Consider the following 18700-nt stretch of genomic DNA (forward strand, 5'->3'; position numbering starts at 1 on the left):
CTTTTCTTTTCTTTTCTTTCTTTCTTTCTTTCTCTTAGACAGATGTGCAATTGCAGGAATCTGGCTGTTCCATTAGTGAATAAGCTGCTTTGGAGAAAATGTAAACTGGATTAAGGCTGGATTTTCAAGGAGAGGAGAGGATCTGTGTCCTGGAGGTGGGTGTTTGGTTTTCAGGTATGTAATACCCTTTTAGTGATTGGTCAGGTTCTCAGCAGCTGATGCGGAAAGGAAGGCCAGAGCTCACCCATCACCACGGAGGACCCAACACAGTGCTGTAGGATGGAGGGGCTTGAGGGTCAAAGGTCAAGTGTTCAGGCAATATTGGCCCATGACAAAATTGTAGAGGGAGAGGTGTAGCCCAGGATAGGTATCTGGTAGCTGCGGGGGTATCCTGAAACTGTCCTTTTCTGCTAAAATCTTGGATACATGATGGGAAAAAAAGCAAAATACACAACAGTGCTAGTGCTGTTATGCTCATTGGGATTAAAGCCCAGTGAATGCTAAGCCTAGAAATCTCAGTGTCTTCAGTGGAGAGGAGGGAGGAGCAACTCTGTCCATCATTGCAGAGAATGCCCTTGTGCTCATCAATGGGGTCTTTTCTTTTTCCTCTTTCTCTCTACCCACTTCGTTCTCCTCCTCTTCCTCCTCCTTGTCCTCCTCTTCTTCCTCTTCTTTGTCCTCCTCCTCCATCCTCCCTGTTCTTCCTTTTACAACTTCTTGGCTCTCTGCCACAAGGTCTCCTATAACTGGTCCCTGTCAGTTTCTATGTCACATATGTTTATGTATATGTATAAATACATATGATATTTTGTCTTTTTCTCCACATTATCTTCCATTCTTTTTTTTTTTTTTTTTTTTTTTTGTGAAGCAGGGTTTCTTTGTGTTGCCCTGAAACTAACTCTGTAGAGCAGGCTGGCATCTAATTTAGAGATTCACCTGCCTCTGCCTCCCCAGTGCTAGGATTAAATATGTCCACCACCACCACCCTGCTTACCTTTTTAAGAAAGTATCATATAGTGGTCTGGAATTAAAATACCATCTCACATTGGAGTATGGGATACAGGGCTGTAATTCTAGCATTCAAAAGGCTGAGGCAGGAGGATGCTTGCTGGTTAAAGCCTATTCTCAGCTACATAGTGAGTTCTAGGTTAACCGGAGCTAAGTAGAAAGACCCTGTTTCAAAAAAACAAAACGGTGATCTCTGCATGTCTTCACCTGGAGCTGGGCTGGAAATGAAGCTTTGGTGCCAGCAAACAATGAGGACTGAGGGCAATTATTATTGTTATTTTCATATTTTATGATGTATAAGTATATGTTTGTACATGTGTGAACTATGTGCCCATGAGTGTGGGTGACCTTAGCGTCCAGAAGAGGGTGCTGGATGTCCTAGAGCTATAGCTATAGGGGGCTGTGAGTCTTTTGGCGTGGGTGCTGGGAACTTCACCCAGGTTCTCTGCAAGAGCAGCACACTCCTTTAACAGGTGAGACATTTCTCCAGTCTCCTGTAATTTCCTTCTTTAAAACCTATTTGAAACCCACATGTGCCTCTATTGAGTGATATTGGGGGAAGGAGGTTAAGGGAGAGGAAGTTGTGTCTCCTTATGGATGGCAGATCAGTGTTGGGGTAATATCCAAGTTTAGAAGATAAAGAAGGTCTTATGAGAATACTCTGGAGCTGACGGTCCTTGCCACTGTTACTTCCTTAGCCAAATGGTCAGAGGGCAATCAGCGGGAGTCAAGATCCTTTCATTTGGTTTGTAATTGATAGATTAGTTGATTTTAGTGTGTGAGTGAACACAGAGTACCTGTTGCCTGTGCATGCTCTAGCACTCGTGTGGAGGGCAGAGGACAATGGTAGAGAAATCTGCCTCCCATCTTCCTAAGGCAGATTTCTCTCGTCTCTATTTCTGATCTCTATACTCTGGGCCCGCTGGAATTCTGGGTAGTTCTTTTGGCCTTATCTCCCATCCTACCACAGGAATGCTGGGATTATAGCATTTTTTTTTTAAACTAACTTTTTACTTGGGTTCCAGGGCTTGTACAACTAATGAGTTTACTCACCGAGCTATCTCCCTGACCCCAGATTTTAATTTCAAGTAATTTGGAAAAAAAAAAAAAACAAAAAACAAAAAAACCAAAGGTAGTCCTAAATCCATCTTAAATTCAGGAAATGTGTCCTAAACTGAACCATTCTGTTTTCAGTAGAGTGCTTAAGTGTTTAATGAAACCCCAGGCGATTGTTTTGTAAATTAGCTAGCTCCTTGTAAGTGTTATCTTTAAATCTCTACTTAAGGTGTCCATTTCATTCATACTGGATGTGAGTGCTTAGAAAAATACACTTGCATTCTTCAAATAGAAGTGTCCTATAGTCACTAGCTACCACTTGTAACGCACTAGTTATTTTTATACTAGATAGTTTATTGTAATCGGCTTCTCAAATTGTCTACAGGTTCTTACACTTGTCAAAACATGGGTTGCGTCTTGTATTGTATTCTGCATAGAGTTAGGTTAGGTACTTCAGAGAAGGCAGACTACAGTGCACTCTTGCATGGAGCTTCAAGGCTGCTTTGTAGGTAAGATCAATTCTACCCTAGCCTTCCCTAGCCTTCCCTACCCTACCCTAACCTACCCTTCTGTACCCTACCCTACCCTATCCTACCCTATCTTACACTACCCTAATTTTTGGTACTGGAGATTGAACACATGGTTTTGTGCACACTAAACACTTGCTCTGTCACTTAGCCACACCACTGAGCTACAGTCGGAGGTTTATTTTGGAAAATCATTGGCCTAGTCCTCTGGCTTAGCCATCTGTTAAATTGACAGCCCAGCTTGAGTCCTATAAGTGACTGTGATTGGTTGCTACAGTGGAATATGGTCAGACACCGTGGCTTCTGTTAGTTTCTTAAACTTTTGTCTGTTGGGTTAATAGTCAACCCAGGCACATGGCCCAGGCAGAAGCTAGGCCGAGGACGGTAATTTTCCCGCTGAGCTATCAGGGCACAGCTTCTCACCCCTGGGTCTCTCCCAAGGGGTGAGCATCCTGCCCTTTGAGCCAGTTGCAGCTGTGCAGTGGGTTCCTTTCAGCTGGCTTTGAGTACTGAGAGTTTAATTTATTTTAGCTCAAGTAGCTTGTTCCCTGAATATGACACATAAATAACTTCTGGAGAGAGGCAGGAGACTCAGCCAAATGCCGGATTCTCTCAATCACTGTCAACAGAACTGGACTTCTTGGCCCTCCAACAGTTAGTTTTCTTACCGAACTTAAATTCAATAAATGATTTGAGTGGGATAAAATGCACAGTGCTCTGGAAAGCCTGGGTCAAAGGCAGCATGAGTCTCAGCACAAAAACAATTGTTTGTATCAGTGGATGCAGGGCCAGCCGTCAGTCTATTGCTTCCTTAGGAAATTGACCTGTGGTTCAGTTGTAAAGCCCTTCAGGGGCAGGCTGGGCTCTGCACCAGGTACTAGCTAGTTTAACTCAACTATGGAGAAACAGCAACATGCAAAAAAGACAGCAATGCCAGGGAGCCTCCAACGTCTTTCGCCTACCACCTAGGTCCATTTACCCCACCCACCCAGCATTCCCCCCTCCCCCCCCTCTGATGGATCACCTTGAGGAAAACTTGACCTTGCTTGAATTTATAAGTAGGGAGGAGACTTGGGAGCCTTGCCAGTGCTCTAGAATATTCAGAGGCCCCAGATAGATTCTTGTCTCAGTTAAGCTATGTGACCTACAACTTTGAAGAGCTTGAGAAACACTGTTTTACATTTTGGTTGCTGTGTCTACACACACACACACACACACACACACACACACACACACACACACAAATTGCAACAAACAGCACCTCTACTTGAAGACACACTGGTTCATGATGCAAGTGGGAACTGCATCCTGCGAGTTACTTCCAGGAGGAAGGGAGCTTCACAGAAGGCTATAACCTGGGTGTGGATAGTATAGTTTATTGTCCCCAGACTGGTATTAGCACCAAGTATTACAATGAGCCATCTTGGATCTTTTGTAGCTTCTAGTCATAGGAGTATCTTCCTTATTTCCTTATTTGCTTATTTGCTTTTAGAGACAGAGTTTCATGTACCCCAGGCTGACCCCAAACTTGCTGACTTGAAGATGAACTTGAACTTCTGTTCCTCTTGTCTGCACCTCCCCCATGCAGATTGAAGCTGTGTGCCACCATGTCTGGTTCATGTGGTGCTAGGCCTGAGGTTTCACACAGGTCTCTAACAGACCTGCATCTCCAGCTGTGTCTGAGATACAGGGCCCTTCCAGGCATTGGTTCAGATCAGTTATCGCTCCCCAACAGACTTCATGATGGGGTTCACTGAGTAGCCTCCTTAGCTCACCTTTGTACAACAACTGGAGATACAGTCCCAGCTTCTCCTGCTGTGTCCCTGTCCTTGCTGGTTTGGGGAGAGCTGCAGGAACAGGGTGCTTGTCACAGCACTCACTATGTGTGCCTGGTTGAAGCCTTTGTAGTGCTCACAGTGCTCTTCTCTGCATGTTGAACCAGGAGGCATAGGCAAATTTGTCACGTCTGACGGAAGTTGGTTGGGTGGAAGCATTCACTGATTAAATGAACAGCAAGATATGGTTTTGTTGGATGACACAGGAAGCGAGCCAGCGTTGTGTGACACATAGTGTGGTTTTGCTGTGCTCCACTGGTCTTATTTTAGGTGCATATAGTTTTTACGCTCATCTCACATTTTTTTGCAAACACAGTTCCATGCAAGCAAATGTGATGTTTGAGTGAGCTTAATCATTCCTTAATACATCAACTGTGTTGGAAGAATCTGTGTTTTCAAAACAAGTGTTATGATAGAACAGATTAGAATCAAATTTGGTAAACATATTTGTTGATTTTATTAAACTCACTTTTTTTTTGAGATATATTGCTGAGACTAACTTCAGACTCACAGTCCTCCTACCTCCATCTCCTCAATGCTGGGATTACAGATGTAAAACCACTATTTATTTATTTCAGACAAGGTTACATGTAGCCCAGGCTAGCCATAAAGCTATTTAGTTGGGAGTGACCTTGAACCCTTGATCTGCCTTGATGTTGGGATTACAGATAGACATGCACTACCATGCCTGGTTTGTATGGTGCTGGTGTTCAAACCTAACCTCTGGTGCATGCCAGAGAAGCACTTTACCAAGTGGGCTGCATCCCCAGCCTTTGGTTGACCTTTCTGGAGAGCAAATCAGAGCAAGTTGTTTTCTGCTTTAGCACATCTGAGAGCGTCCTTTAGCCACCGCCAATGCTCAGAGTCCTTTCTGAGGCTTGCACCACTGCTTGCTTTCTGGCTTCATCAACACAGATCCTTAGTGGGAGCTACCTGTCGACCTCTTCTAGGTCTATTAATGTGTCCCTATCATGCCTGCCAGAAACCCCATCAGACCATGCGCAGTGACTCATTTAGTCAACAGTCTCTTCCAACCTTGGACCTTAAGATCCACGTAAGCAGAACCTTGGATCCTTGCTGACTGGAACATTCCTCTGGGAACATCTCCATCTCATGAGCCCATGGCCTGTTTCACTTTAGTGTGCATAGAGCAGGGCCTTTAAGGGCAAGTGGATAACTGGGCAATTAATTTAGCTCTAGACAGCTCAGTCTAGAAAACGGTTGTGAGGAGCTCTTTGCCCTTGGTGATGGCTATCCTAACTTAACCCGCTACTGTAGTCCTGCCGTTCGCAGACAGATGGCTCAAAGTCAAGTTTCCACCGACGCTCTGCCTGACGCTCTGCCTGGAGAACTGCAGGATATCCCAGCTGTTATGCCGTTAGTGTCAGCCCTCCTCCTCCTCAGAGGATGCTTGCATTTGCCACATTTATAAGTGTCAAAAAAGAGCTGTTGGGTCCCACTGCTGTGTGGACGAGGCTGCAGAAGCTAAGTCCTTCTCAAGTTACGGGAACATGTTAAGGAGATGTTTAATAATCAGCCGATGTGATAGTCTTTCTTGGTTTTCTCATAGCTAGACATAATAAGGGCACATCATAGGTTTGGGGTGAATACTAACTTTTACAAAAGTGGTTGTGATTTTTTTTTTTTCCGCATAGATTTCCCCCCTCCTTCCATTGTATTTTATTACAGTGAACTGAACTGCTTGCCAGTCTGTGAACTCTGTCATGATGGGTTTTTAAAAACATACTTTAAAAAGTTTTAGTTGATGGGCTGGTGAGATGGCTAAGTGGGTCAAAGGGCTTGTGGTTAAGCTGGAAGACCTGAGCTCAGTCCCTGGGACCAACATGAGGGAAAGAGAAATGAGTCCTTCAAGTTGTCCCGTGGAATCCACATGGTATGTCTTGGCATGTGCGCACATGCTTGTGTACCCCTCCACACAAATCAATACAATATAAAAATTATTTTTAAAGTTTTAATAGAAAAACTATACATACCTCTTAGCATGTATTATACCTTCATAAAAAGGAAACGATGGACCATGGTTTCTGCGGTTCTCCAGTTAGCTGTACCTCTCCTTACAGACGTGTGTGTTGCTGTATCACAGGTGACTTTCTCTCACACTTGGCCATCCCTGTTCTGTAATGTTCAGTCCAGGATAACTGGCAGATCAATTACCTCAGAATAAGCCAATTATTAAAACACGTTTTGGTGAGCATATATTGATTACACACATGACTGGGGGTCAGTACACTGTTTTCACATGTACAATGTATTTTGATCACATCCATTCATTCTCCTCTCCCTTGCCTTCTCTCATCCCCCCCCCCACCCCGTATACTTGTGCCTGTGTGTAAGTGGGGGCATGAGCCGAGCTTGTGTGAAAGGCTATCTTTCATGGGCGCTTATAACTTGTCAATGACTACAGCATGGAGAAAAGCGTCTGGAACTGGTTGTTCCTCTGTGTAGCATTCCAAATATTCTCACTCATTGCTTCTTGCCTGGAGTTTCTCTCTGTGCCCCAGAACACTGAACGCTATTCCCGCTATCCAGTCACACCCCTGCACCCTTTAGTTGGCTTCTCTCTTCTGCGCTTTCCAGCCTCTGTAGCTACTATTCTATGTTCTAGTCCTGGGAGGTCAAGGGTTTCAGCTGATGTAAACAAAGGCATGAGACACGTACTGTACCTGACTTATTTCACTCACTGTATATAGTGTCCTTCAAGCTCACGCATGTTGCCATGCATGACAAGATTTCAGTTTTTTAAAAAAATATTATTTATTTATTATTATTTATATGAATACACCGTAGCTGTCTTCAGACACATGAAAGAGTGTATCAGATCCCATTACAGATGGTCGTGAGCCACCATGTGGTTGCTGGGAATTGAACTCAGGACCTCTGGAAGAGCAGTCAGTGCTCTTAACCACTGAGCCATCTCTCCAGTGCTTGCTAACTTCTAAGCAACCTCTCATGGCTCACCTTAGCTCTGCCATGCACAAGCCAGGTGGAGTACTATATACCTGTAATCTGGGGATTCCAGAGATTGGTACCGAAAGGCTATTGTAAGTGTGAGGCCAGATAGGGCCGTGTGGAGACCTTGATTTTTTTTTTCCAAGACAGGGTTTCTCTGTGTAGTCCTGGCTGCCCTGGGACTTGCTCTGTAGACCAGGCTGGCCTCGAACTCAGAAATCTGCCTGCCGCTGCCTCCCAAGTGCTGGGATTAAAGACATGTGCCACCACTGCCCAGCAGAGACCTTGATTTTAAAAAAAGAAAAAGAAAAAGAAGAAGAAGAAGAAGAAGAAGAAGAAGAAGAAGAAGAAAAAGATGCTGTCTTATACCCCTGTACTTCTCCATCTCTCTTTCCTGCATCTTAAGCTCTCTGTGCAACTGGGCCACATGTGACCTTGTCTCACCCTTGTCTGGTACTGCTGGAAGATGCAGTAACTTGGTTATACTGAGAGGAGGACAGCATCCTTTAGTTACTTTGTGGTCCTTGCCCTCAGTACCTCGGAATATGAGGTTGGGTCTTTCAGAGAGGAATAAGTTAAGGTGAGATGGTGATGATGATGGTAGTGGTGATGAGGAAGAGGAGGAGTGGGGAGGGAGAGGAAGATGATGGGTTTTGAGACAGGATCTCTCTCTATATCCTCTTCTGGAACTCACTATGTAGACTACGCTGGCCCTGAACTCACAAGGCTGACTCCTCAGCGCTTCAGTGAAAGATGAGTGCTACTGTACCCAGCCCTAAAGTGAGACTATTTACATGCATGTCTGACACCTTCACAGAAAGAGATCCGTGCCATGGGAAGACCACATGAAGACATAGAAAGCTGCCACCAGCAAACCAAGAGAGAGACCTTAGCGACTAGGCTCCCAATGCCTCCATCTAGAGCTTCCAATGCTATGAACTAAGGACACTGAGTGTGAATGAATGCCTCAATAAAGAGGAGTGGGAGAATAACTTTCTACTTTTTTAGGCAACCCGACCTCCAGCGCTTTGTTACAGTAGCTCAGGAAGACAAGGACAAGGCTTGGTCTTTGTTATTTTTTGTTCTCAACTGCTTTTCTCTTTTTGATCTTCTTGTGTTTGCTTTTGAAGACTCAGTGCTGTTTATCTCTCTCTCTCACTCTGGATAGGGTCTCTCATAGCCCAGGCTAGTCTCAAACTTGCTATGTAGATGAGGATAACCTTGAGTTCTCATTTTCCTTCCTATACCTCCAAAGAGCTGAGATTATAGATGTGTACCACCATATCTATCCTTCCTTCCTTCCTTCCTTCCTTCCTTCCTTCCTTCCTTCCTTCTTTCCCCCTTTCTTCCCTTCTTCCTTCTCTCTCTCCATTCCTTCCTTAATTCCCTCCCTTCCTTCCCTCCCCTCATTTTCCCTTTCCTTCCCTTCTTTATTTTTCTTCCTTCCCTCCTTTTCTTCTTTCCTTCCTTCCCACCCTCCCTTTCCCCCCTCCTTCTGTCCCATTCCCCCCCCCCTTCTAATTTCTTAGAAGGGTTTTGCTATATAGCCTAGACTAGCCTCAAACATCTAATCTCTTTGCCCCAGCTTCCTGAGTGCTAGGATTACAGGCTTACACCTGCCACGCCCAGATGTTTCATTTTCTTTCCTCAATTTGATTTTGAATATGACAAGACTCTCAGGACAGATGACAAGTTACAAGAGTTCCTGTCTGTGTTGAAGAGCTGGATGAGTCAAGCTGGAAGCCCAGAGAGCCTCGCGATCTCTCCAAGCTTGGCTGCAAATGGAAAGGAAGGTGGGCTGCTCATTACGCTTTGGGGTGAAAGAGATCAGTGAACTCAGATCTCTCCAACTGGTGGGAGTGAGGAGCTAAACTGGAGTAAAAAACCAAATGATGCAAGTCTTCAAGCTGGACTCAAAACGATCAATTGTGGGAGGTGGGGTTGGTGTCTCACACCTGTAATCCCAGCACCCCCAAGGCAGATATAGGAGACTATTGTCAGTTTGGTCTACCTAGTGAGTTCTAGACCAACAGAGCTACATACTGCAACCTTGTTTCAAAACAAACAAATAAACGAACAAACAAACAAGAAAACAAAGAAAAAAAAAAAAAAACCATGAATTGCATCTGTGCAAAGCCCCTGGAATGATCATGGGCTGTGCCTGCTGAAGGCAGGGAGGAGCCAATTGGGTGAACAGATTGCCGCCAATTCCAGATGCTGATAACCCATTCTTTATCGTGTTCTTGTCTCCAAGGATTCTGGGAGGCACCATCCTGATAGGCAGAGTATTTTTGTTGTTGGCAGCGTGCAGCAATGATTCACCAAACATAGTCCTCGGTGGTGTGGAAGAAAGCACCTACAAAAACCGTGAAGGTTGCATTAGGTTCACTCTACCTGAGGAACTGAAGAGCACCACCAACAAATGGCCACCCTGGTTCCCACTGATGCCCCCTTCAAGGTCTCTGGAGACTTGCTGCTGCAGCAGGGTGAAGGGTTTCTCCACTTTTGGCAACAAGCAAGTTCAGGGACATCCCCCACCTCACCCCATTCCACCCCTGTGGATGTGAAGGCTATTTCAGAGCTGGGCTTTTCTAGGCATAATGTTGGTCCCTTCCCAGGATGCTGAGGATGTAGGGATTGAGAATGGTGGGATTGAGAATGAAGCCATCTGGTCAGATAAAATCGATTCTATGATAGCTGTTCTCTGAATTTTGAAGCAAAGTGGGTAACTGGGAGGGCACTTAGCCCTTGATTCTGCACTCTCTTGTGAGTTGTTTCCTTGAGGGGGAAGCAGCTCCCTCCCTTCCCTGGGCTCTCACACAGGCACGCACAGGTGCTGGGAGCCCAGTGGCTGTGGGATTAGCTGTACCCAGAAGGCTCTGTAATGATCTGATACCTGAAGCCTGACTTGAACTTTTCTACTAATTCAGTAATTGCTGCTCTACCTCAAATTGGCCCATTTCCTGCAGTTACTCAACACGCACTTTCAGTCAAAGGGGTTCACACCTGAATCTAGATTCTAATTAGCACCTAAGGTAGAATTTTTTGTTGTTGTTTAAGGCTTATTAAAATAGGGACTTTTCCCAGCGTAAGATTTCACTATTCGACATAAGCAAGCATTTTTTTTTTTTTTTAAATAGATCAATCTGTTTTTTGCTATCTTAAAGGCGAGAGTGGGTGGCAGGTGAAGCCAGGACCAACATGTCACCATGTAAGACAGTGACTTCAGAAGAAATTACTTTAGTGTCTGGGATTGTTGGGCTAGACATTCTGAGCAGAGCCAACGAATGCTGCTTTCAGAGTGCTATTCACAGAAACTGTTTTTAGGCAGGCACAAATAAACATAGCTTCAAAACAAATCAGTGAGATGCCATTGGTTTTCAGAGCTGTGCCCTGTCTTCCTTCTTCCTAACTACTGATATTTAAGGGGCGGTAGCAGCTCTGTTGGGCTGTTCAGTTTCAATGCTGCCCTCTAACTTCAGACAAAAATCTGATGTCACAAGACAAAACCAACCTGAATCCGCAGAGAGTAGTTTTCAGGAGTCAAAGTTGCCTCTGGCTTTGGCTCTCCTGCACGTTGATGGCTTCACCTATGAAGAAGCATCTGCTGTGATTTACAGAGTGCTAAGAGCTACGCCAGTGGTTCCCCCTTTAGCTGTAGCAACCCTGACAAATGATTGGCATCCGTTCTCAGGTCTCAGACGTGAAGCAGTGGAACTGCATAGCACTGAAATCGGATCTCAGCTTTAAAAAAAAAAAGGAATCTTTCAAGATGAGGGCTAAACACACACTCTCTTGGAAGCATGACTTATCTTCTAGAACTTACAGCACATGATGTAAGGGATCTTGTTCTGGGCTCTGGGCTCAAATGAAAAATTCACAGTCAAGTCAGTTACACATGTGTGTGAAGCTCAGGAGGAAGATAAGTTACAGATGTTTGCAAGGTTACTCTAGGGGAGTCAGATGGACAAACATCGTAAAACTGGGACAGACACTTACAGTGGTGGGGCAGACTAAGCAGACCTGGACAGGCAGGCAACAGGTACTTAGTGCCTCTAAGTACACTAGACTGCTCCTGGAGATGGCAGAATAGAGAACCTCAAAGACCACTTTAAAGAGAACAGATCGTAGAATAATTGCTTTAGAATTTGTGTGTGTGTGTTTAAAGAAATGATGACTCTAAATACATGTATCTACTTGGGTACACATAATTTCAAAAGGTGCTTGAAAGAATGTGGCAACAGTAACTTTTTTACATCTGGGGATAGTCATTCAGGCTTCGGGATGCGTAAGTGCAAAGCAATTTCTTTTAACCTTTTAGCATATTCTGACTTATTTTGATCACATATAAATATTGATGTGTGTGTGTGTGTGTGTGCGCTGAGGATTAAACCCAGGTTCTCAGGCATGATAGTCATAGTGCCTTTCACTGAGCCACACCCTCAACCCTGTGAATTGTGACTCTAAAGATATAAATAAACTTTTAAAAGCATGTAAGAGGGCCAGTGTGACAGTTAAGTGGGTAAAGGAGATTGCCATGCAAAGCCTAGAGACCCGAGTTCAATCCCTGGGACCCACATGGTAAAAAGAAAGAACTGACTTCTGTAAGTTGACCTCAGACCTCCATGGCCACGGTGCACCATGCCCATATGCACACACACAAATACATAATAGGAGTAACAAAAGCATGCAAAACGTGGGGCAGTACTGGAAATGATAGAATGGAATATTACTCGTTATCAAATGAGCATATCGGGCAACAGGCATCACAGAGGTACAGAGACACGATGTCAGCTTCTGATGTCATTAGCAGTGATGTCCTGCAGAGCTGTGGCAGGACCGCTCCCAGTGTTTCCACCCACACTAGGTATTTACCTGTGTCAGTGCTTAGAACATCCCTCTGCCAGAGGCAGCTTCTTCCTTCCTCCCTCCAGAGCCAACATGTACACTTCCTACTCAAGACCTGGAGTTGAACATTTCTCTGGAAAGGCTTCTCAGTGATCACTGGCACATAGCATAGAGCTAGTGTCTGGGCACCAGGGGGACTGTACTGCTTTGTCAGCCTTTGGTAGACTTCTCAGGCTTCGTTTTTTTTTTTTTTTTTTTTTTCTTTTTTTCTTTTCTTTTCTTTTCTTTTTTCTTTTCTTTTCTCTTGAGACAGTGTCTAACTATGCAGCTTTGCCTGGCCTGGAGCCAACCTGCAGACCAGGCTGGCCTTAAATGTACAGAGACCTGCCTGCCTCTGCCTTCCAAGGGCTGGGATTAAAGATTTACAAAACAATGCACCCTCCCCCCACCTTTCTATGTGAATATGTAAATAAAGAACATGAGCTCCTGACAATTCTGCTAATTTAGATTCAGGGTTAAGAACTTTTCTTAACCTTGCATGTTTTCCTATCTATCTATCTATCTATCTATCTATCTATCTATCTATCCATCTAAAGTTTTCACTTTTTTACAGATAATCAGGTAATAAGCACAGAGAAAAAAACCCAACACCACTGTTACTGATATAATCACTGAATTGTCCTGAGATTATCAAATCATCGGGTTACTGGCTATCCCTCCACCAATCCTCCTAAAATGGCCTCAAACTCCCAATCCTGACTTGGTCTCCTGAGTGCCAGCAGAGAGCTGGAATTCCAGGAAGGGGCCACCATGCTGTGCGTGTCCCTCCTTATGATGCTGAACTCCTCTGACAGTATGTAATTCTTGCTCTGATTGCTTCATTTGCCACTGCCTGAAGATGAGCTATCACTGTGACTGCAGCCCAATCTCCTGCCACTTCCCATGTGCCCATGATGTCTCCCATGAAGCTCTGTAAAGTAAAAATTCTTCACTGTTGGGCCCGAGCTGCTCACGCTAAGGGCAGCTTCTATGGCAGTGGGTCATTGGCTTAAGTTCAGGTCTCTCCCTTTGCTGCTGCAGTGTTGGTTCAAAAGCAGGGCCTGGACATAGGCAGAAAATACTTAGAAGCCACTTATTTCTTTTAAATAGGGAAGAAGGATCCCCTGCATAGGGTGCAAAGCCTTGGAAGTGTTGGAACACGTCTGCATCACATGCAAGGACAGTACGCGTCAAAGCAGGTACAATGCCTGGCGCCAACAGGCATGCTTCTTCATATGGGTAAAATAGAGTTCTGGGCTGAGACCAAAATGGTGAAGGATATGAGCTATTTTTTTAAAAAAAGATTTATTTATTTATTTATTTATTTTATGTATGCGATTACACTGTCACTGTCTTCAGACACACCAGAAGAGGGCATCGGAACCCATTACAGATGGTTGTGAGCCACCATGTGGTTGCTGGGAATTGAACTCAGGACCTCTGGAAGAGCAGTCAGTGCTCTTAACGGCTGAGCCATCTCTCCAGTCCCTGACAAGCTATTTTTGTTGAAAGCAAATAAATAACATGATCTCGTAAAACTACTTTTATATGAGAGATGTTTGATGCATGGGTGGGTGCAGCGTGGGGGTGTGCAGCGTGGGGGTGTGCAGCGTGGGGGTGTGCAGCGTGGAGGGGGTGCAGCGTGGGGGCAGGGTGCAGCGTGGGGGATGCAGCGTGGAGGGGGTGCAGCATGGAGGAAGAGCAGTTCCTAGATTCACAGCTGGCTGCTGGTTATGGACGTGAGTAAAGTACAAGGCTGTGGTTTATAACATCGCCAGGGGTGTACAAAGCATCCCACCCTGAGAGCTGCGTGTGTATCTCTCTCCCTTTCTCTCTCTCTCTTCCTACTGTGGGGATCTATGCCTGGATCCTTGCCCTGCTCAGGACATTTCCTTTTTGTGGTATGTGAGCCTGTACCAGTGCTGAGATTTACTGCTTTGGGGATCATTCAGAACAAATGTTCCAAACAGCTGCCTGCCTCGGGCGAGGTAATTTTGGACAAATTCAACAAGACTTCAAAGAGAGACATCGACTACAATGTGAACGGAGGATAAAGGCTGACTTAAACGAATGCATTGCAATTAGTGGGTATTTACTTTATATGTTGCCAAGTTCTGATGGCTTTCTCTTACCCTTCGGGAAATAATATAAATGTCTCCTCCTGGAGCTGAAGAAATGGGATACCTGCTTCCTGGAGAGACAGGTGTTGTGACCATAGAGGGGACCAGAGAGAAAGGGAGACTGGTCCATGGGAGGGAGAGACAAAGAATACACATCGGATTTATTTAGAGGCACAGAGTGGGGGGAGTCCAAGCCCTATTTTCTGTTGCTTTGCTATTAAGAGTATATACTGCTCTTGTAGAGGAACTGAGTCGGTTCTGAGCACCTATGTCTGGTGTCTGACTACCACCTGTAACTCTAGTCCCAGAGGATCTGAGATCCTGTTCTGGTCTCCTCCAGCTCCTGTACCCATGTTCTCAGGCCCATACTTGCCGACCATACCCTGCCTCCGTAATTCAAAATAAATTAAATTTTGAATCTGTTTTCTCTGAAAACAAACAAACAAAAACAAATGAACAAACTCTTAACCAAAGAAAGAAAAAGGGAGTCAACACTCAGTATTGAATGTAAAGCCATTTAAGACTTAAGAGTCTTGGAGAACCAAGCTGGCTGAGTTACATCCTGAAACACTGTGTCTTTTATCCAAGGATCCAGCGTGGACCATCTCAGTGGCAGAGGGAGTTTGATAGGAAGAATGAGAAACTGAGAAGCTGGGTATGTAGTTGGAGTGGACTGGAATCCGATTGAGTCAGAGGGCAAAACGGAATTCCAAGTGGCCTATTCATGTTAACAGTGAATCCTTACCTGCACGCTGAGGATCTGGTTCAGTAGGAGAACTGGTGTTTGCCATGATGTTTGTCAAAAAAAGAACTTGGAGCAAGTTATCCTGAATTAAGTGATATTGAGAAAAATCTTCTGAACTTTTAAAATATCATTTGAATTTTTTTAAGATTTATTTTTGTTTATGTCTGTGTGGGTACGTGCACATGAGTGCAGTGCTCACAGAGGCCAGAAGAGGGCATTGGATCTCCTGAGGCTGGAATTACAGGCAAGGGTGCTGGGAACCGAACTCAGTCCTCTGCAAACATAGCAAGTGCTCTTAGCTGCTGACCCACATCTTTGGCCCTGAATTTCAAGTTTAATTGCAACAAAGTAATTGCACATGCACACATACAACATGATGTTAATTTTCCTTTGTTATTTGTTGTATTTTGTCTTTGGTGTGGGAGACTGAACCCAGGGTATACGGAGTACACACTGCCACTGAGCTACACTCTCCGCCCAGTGCTGTTTTATACACTGTGTATAGCATCTTCAAAGGAATCAGTGTGTTTACCACCCCAAACCCTTTTCATTTCTTTTGTGGTGATAAAATTTTGAGAAGCACAATAGACTATGGTTAAGTATAGTCACAGCACTGTGTAGCACGGTGCAATTTCTTCTCTGACTATTACGTATTGAGAGCTAGCCCTCCATGGTGCCTTCTGTTTGGGGTACAGGGCCAAAGATGTTCCATGATAAGAAGGTTCCTGCTCCCAAAGAGGCAGAAAGAAGATTACATCCTAATTTGTGAACTTGTTTATTTCATATATTACACAGCTAACCAATAAACTCACACTAAAATATCTAGGTCAGGACCCAGGTTTCAAAGCAGGTCTAGCATGAAGAGAACATTGTGGTTTGGATACTTTAACCATTTTTATTAGCATATATTAACTACACATAAAAGTGGGTTTCCTTATGACACTTTGTATCATGTATTTTGATCATACTCTGTTCATCATCCTGTTGTGTTCTCCCCCCCCTTGCTCATCCTCTTCCTCTTCCCAAAACAGTCTCCTACTTTCGTGTGTGTGTGTGTGTGTGTGTGTGTGTGTGTGTGTGTGTGTGTGACCCAGGCAGCTTAACTGGCGCTGTTTATGGAAGCCTGAGTGAGGATCTGTTTACTGTTACTCAGATTTCAAAACCTGGTTTATCTAGACAATTGCCAGCTTTGTGTGTTATCACTTCTTGCTGAAGTTTGGGCTCAACCTTCTATTTGGACGTTCAGAACTGATCGGAGAGATGCAAGCACCGTGAAGCATCCATTAAAAAAGCATGTACACCGAGTAATACCCCAGCCCCAAGAGAGTTTCTGTACCTGTGTTCTAATGTTTTCATAGCCATTTTCCACACCAAAAAGCTCCCTCTTTGTCACATCATCTCTGAGATGGCTGGGTGCCCCACAGAGGAGGCTGTGATGGTTTTCTGTCCCAGATTTTGCAGTATTACCGAAGCCTGCTGAACTGTTGGTGTTCAGGAAATGGAAACTGAGAAACCTCACTCAGGGACGGGGAGCAAGGCTGCTAAGCGCAAGGGCCTAATCATTTTAATCAATCTTAAACCACTCTGACATGTGCTAATGGTTGAAATGTCAGACTCTTGTAGGTGTGTGGCCCGGTGTGTCTCCCAAGGTGTTTACTTTGGTGGCTTGTCTGTCTGAAAGTCAGGATACCTCAAAGCTTCCTGAGGGTCCTGAACATGACACAACATGCAGCCAACAGATGCCAGCCCCAGGGCCAGCTCTGAGCCCTGCAGGGAGAAGTGGGCTGCAGGGCAGGCAGGAAAGAGCTCACAGAACAATAAGAGGGGCAAGATCTGCTATCTGCATCCTGGCTTCACCTGGATGCCCTGAAACAAGGAGGGAGGCTAAAGTAAAGACCGAGGAGTGATGGAGACAGTCTCGTTCTCACTGAGACTGAATTAACAGGAGTGATGGAGACAGTCTCATTCTCACTGAGACTGAATTAACAGGAGTGATGGAGACAGTCTTGTTCTCACTGAGACTGAATTCTCATCTGCTGGCCTCGTTCCACTCAAAAGCATTTGTTCAGCACACTGGTTAACAAAGTAGTGGCTAGTGGCTTTCCAGTAAAGCAGTTTTCTAATTTTAAAGACACATTAACAAAGGAATTTACTTTGAGATAAGAATGAATGAAATGGGAATGTAAATACAACTGAGGAAGGCAACATTTAAAACATACACACACACACACACACACACACTCAGAAATAACATAGAAATACACATCTACAAACCAGACACAATCACATACATGTATACATCAGCATATACACACATATAGCACAAAGGCACATATAATAGATTGATAGGCTTATACAAGTAAAAAGCACACACACACACACACACATAAAAACACAAGGAAATGTACACCTATAAACATGGACAATAATCACACACATGTATACATAAACATATACACACATCTAACACAAACACACGTATAATAGATTTATAGACATACACAAGTACAAAGTATATGCACACACATACAAACACAGAAACACACACAAACATACACCCACAAATACAGACACAATTACACACATATTAACACATGTACACATAAGCATATACACACATAAAACACAAACACACGTATAATAGATTTATAAACATACACAAGTACAAAGTGTACACATACATGAAACACAGATGCACACACAAATATATACCTATGAACACAGAGACACAATCACACATATTAACACATGTACACATATGCATATATACACACATATAACACAAACATACATATAATAGATATGTAGACATACACAAGTACAACGTATACATACACACACAGATATATTCACATATACATAAATGCACATAAAGAGTAATGATCGATTGGAACTGATGTTTTCTTTCTTTTTATTAAATTAATTAATTTATTTTTTATCTCATGTGCATTGGTATTTTGCCTGCATGTATGTCAGATCCCCTGGAACAGATAATTGTGAGCTGCCATGTGGATGCTGGGATTTGAACCGGGGTCCTTTGGAAGAGCAACCAGTGTTCTTAACTCCTGAGCCATCTCTCTAGCCGCCTGATCAGTTTTCTTAGTTCAGTTCTTATATTTTTACTTTTATTTCTAAAACCCTTGCTTCTAACAAAATTTAAATTACTTGCATCCTCTTTGGTTATTATTACATGAGATGATTTAATATAATTTAATATAATGTTTAATAATCTATTATTATAGTAGGTGATTTACAAATGTTTTATCGTGAAAGTGTCAAATGATGCCCTCACTACATTTGCTGAGTATTTTTCTTAACATTTTTAAAGATTTATTATTATGTGTAAAAGTATTTTGTCTACATGAATATCTATGCACTGACTGTGTACCTGATATTTTCAGAGGCCAGATGATAGCATCAGATTTCCAGAATTGCAGTTACAACTAGTTGTGGATTCTGGGAACCGAAGCTAGGTTTTCTTAACTGCTGAGCCATCTGTCTCTCTAGCCTATCCCCCACCTCAGTTTCCCTTTTTGAGATAGGGTCTCACTG

Source organism: Arvicanthis niloticus, chromosome 4 (assembly GCF_011762505.2).
Source record: "Arvicanthis niloticus isolate mArvNil1 chromosome 4, mArvNil1.pat.X, whole genome shotgun sequence".
Lineage (NCBI taxonomy): Eukaryota > Metazoa > Chordata > Mammalia > Rodentia > Muridae > Arvicanthis > Arvicanthis niloticus.